A 3,642-nucleotide genomic window follows, 5' to 3' on the forward strand; every position below is an offset into this window, starting at 1 on the left:
ATGAGAAGAAGAGAAGAGTCTAGGGTACATAGTATCACGACATTGTGAATGTCAGAGTTGGAAGGAATCTGAAAGGCTTTACATTTATCTCCATTGTTTTATAAAGGCAAAGAAGAGGCTTGGAGAAATGAACAGGTTTCCCCAAAACTGCACATCTAAAGAGCGGCAGGATCAAGACTGTCTTCTAGGGATCCTTATTCCACACATATTTAGAGACAGCAGAACAACAAAGATATTGAAACCCGAGCTTCAGAGTGGGGAAGCATTTCATAAAACAGGAAGTCATGAGAGTCTAAATTTAGGGCTAAAGAAAAAGAGGGGTGAGCAGGGCAAGGCTGGGCTCTGACTCCCCCTGTGGTCTCCCTTCTGGTCTCCCAGGGCCAACAGCCCTCAGTAGGAACCCAGTCCCTGGGATGGGGAGCAGTGACCCCATAGAAAGGAGAGTTTAGGCATTGCCCACTTCCAGCTCCAGCCCCAGCACCACTACTGACACCTGTTTATATCCAACATTCGTGTGCGCCTCAACCTGCGAGAGCTATGACTTGGGAGTGAGGGAGGGTGTCAGAGGCAGTGTTTATAGCCACTTCCTTCTATGTTTATAGAGAACACAGTTTCACAAACGAGCTCAACCCCATCGATGGTGACCGGGGTTCTGGGGGAGTCGGTAACTCTTCCCCTGAAGTTGCCTGCAAGAGAGGAGATCAACTCCATCACCTGGCTTCACAACGGAACATCTATCATCTTCATACAGCCAAATGAAGAACGAATCATGGTGATAGCTCCCAAACGGAAAGATAGACTGAAGGTCATGCAGTTCTCCTCCTTGCAGCTCAGCAACCTGACAATGGCAGATGCAGGATCTTATGATGCCGTGGCGGTCACAATGAGCCTCTCAGTATGTTCCAGTTACACTCTGAGGATCTTCAGTGAGTAAGGGCATACAGGACAGTTCCCTACTGGTAAGGGTGAATAGGGCCATCCACTAAGCCTGGGGCTGGGGGCTGGGTGACCCTCGGTAAAGACTGTCCCTTTGTGTCACTCTTGTGATCAGTCTAGAACCTCTCCCTGGTAGATCTTTTCCTTTCCTTTTCTTATTCTTTTTTGTCCTCTTCAGTTAACAGCAGATTCTGGCTGAAGGCTGTGGTTGTGTCTGGCTGAAAACCATCACACAACTTGCTCCTTCCTCCATTCAGCCCCTAAGAGGCTACAAATGGAAGAATTCGGGATCTTTTCTCCAAAGGGGGCTGGATTCCTTTCTATGTTCTCTGCCCTTTATTCTCTCAATCCTTTCCTCCTGGGATGGCCTAAGAAGGCTCGTTATTGCTGTTAATATCTCTTAAACTATTAAAACGATTGCTTCAAGCAGAGCGGCTGCCAAGGCCTCACATTAGCGTGGAGTCCATCACCTCTGAGAACGGGACCTGTCATGCCACCTTGAGGTGTTCCGTGGAGGAAGGAGGAGAGAACGTCATATATCAGTGGACACAAGTGGGACCAGGGGCTGTTGTGTCCCAGGAAGGATCCATCCTCAATGACTCCTGGAGCCTTGATGATCTGGATCGGAACTACACCTGCACAGCTATGAACCCTGCTAGCAATAGCATCTCTAGCCACATCCTTGCTCGGGAGCTTTGTGCAGGTAATTGGCCCCTTCTGGCCTCTCAAGACTCCTGGGAAATGCTTTGACAAGCTTTAGAAGGAGCTGGAGAGAGTAGACACCAGCTCTCGGCACTTGCCAACATCCCCGTTCACTCACACACACATGCTCTGCCCTCTCTCTACTTTCTCTCTTTCAGGTTCCAAGGCAGCTGCAGGCACTTATTGCCCAGTGACATGGATTCTGCTGGGGAAGGGGCTTCTTCTCCTCATGGTCCTGGGGGTTCTATGAACTTGGCACATCCGGACACAGATGCTCAGCAAACTCCTTATGTCTAACTCAGGGCCATGAAGGCCACTAGTGCCCCAGGAGAGCCTGGATGAGGCCATTGCTTCTCTGTTGCTCAATTAAATTACAGTATAGACCTCTACTCTTTTCAAGGTGTAGTACTATGGATTGTCAAAGACCAATGGGATAAAATTTCATATCTTCCGTGTGTGAGCCCATGTGTGTGCACACTGCATGAGAATGAGAACAAAAAGAGATAAAATATTTGTATCAATACCATGTTATCTATTCTAAGAAGCAAATTCCCCCATAATTTAAGGTTTCTGGAATCAAGATGAGTCATAATATTAATGTGTAGGGCTAAAAGGGATAGTGTATTTTTCTCCTGAAATACTGTTATTAAAATAATACTGCTTTCAAAAATCAGTGATGCTGTAGAATTCTTGAAATACCGTAGCTGTAATACAAGGCAGAGTTTCATATAGCTGCCTTAATAGAGGCACATCCACATTCGTGGACTGAAATTTGTAAAGTATGGTGCATTTTAAGTGCACTTTGAAGGATGCTGATGATTAGAGGTGGGAGAACAGGAGTAGTCAGGGCCATTCTAGTCCCTTGGAGTAAAATCATAATCATCAACAAGCTCTTACTATGGGCTAAGTGCTATAACATGTTGCCTTTCTTAATTATGACCACAACTCTATAAAACAAACTCTCTTCTACCCGTGTGACCAATGAAGAAGCTAAACCTAAGAGGGTCTAAGTAACTTGCCCCAAGTCACATCACTGTAAGTGATGAAGTCAGATAAGTTAAGTGACTGACAAAGTTGGATTAGTAAGATAGGTTAGAATACAGTAGCAAATAGACTCCCAAAGTTTCAGTGACATACACAATAGAATTAATTATGTCTTGCTCACATGAGTCCTGGATGGAAGTTCATGACAGCAGGTCAACTCGTTTCCATATGGTCTTTCAGGGACTTCTGCTGACATCGGCCCTTGGCTCAGCACATGACTCCCTATGTCACCCAGAGCATCAATATTGCAGTCTGGGGAAAATGAACATTAAGACCACACATGGGAGATTTCTAGGGCTAAGTCTAGAAGTGGCACACATTATTTTGGACCAAATTTCACCCAAGATAGCTTAGTTATATAGCCAAACCTAAGTGAAAGGGACTTTGATAAGTAGTCTAGCTGTGCTCCCAGAGGAAATAAATTTTGGTGACTACAAATGCATTAAGGCAGATGTTTCTCTCCAGAGGCTTAATGGCAACATTGGAGGGTGACCAATTAAACAGTATGTGCAACGGAGTATGATAAGTAGTGTGTTGGAGAAACTGCAGAGCAGTACAAGGTTGCATGATGAGGGCCCTAACCTACTGTAGGGAATTAGGGAACGTCTTTCAGGGGAAACTATCTTTTTTTAATGTCCTTAACAATCTTTTTTATTGTGGTAAAAGACATAGATAACATAGAATTTACCATCTTAACCTGTCTTAAGTGTACAGTGGCGCTAAGTGCATTCACATTGTTGTATTACCATCACCTCCATCCATCCACAGAACTCTTTTTACTTTGCAAAACAGAAAATATGTACCCATTAAACAATAACTCCATTCTGTCCTCCCCCCGGCCCCTGGCGATTGCCATTCTACTTTCTGTCTCTATGAGTTGGACTACTCTACGTACCTCATGTAAGTGGAATTATACAGTATTTGTTCTTTTGTGACTGGCTTATTTCATTTAGCATAAAG

General features: G+C 44.7%; 1 long non-coding RNA gene across 1 annotated transcript; it reads left to right on the forward strand.

Moving 5' to 3' along the window:
* The first annotated feature begins 1,506 nt into the window (after positions 1–1,506).
* Positions 1,507–2,311, forward strand: LOC131403581 (uncharacterized). The gene is made up of 2 exons (XR_009219406.1): positions 1,507–1,639; positions 1,797–2,311. It is a non-coding gene; the product is annotated as an uncharacterized LOC131403581 (long non-coding RNA).
* The last annotated feature ends 1,331 nt before the right edge of the window (positions 2,312–3,642 follow it).

Source organism: Diceros bicornis, chromosome 4, assembly GCF_020826845.1.
Source record: "Diceros bicornis minor isolate mBicDic1 chromosome 4, mDicBic1.mat.cur, whole genome shotgun sequence".
NCBI classification, from domain to species: Eukaryota; Metazoa; Chordata; class Mammalia; order Perissodactyla; family Rhinocerotidae; genus Diceros; species Diceros bicornis.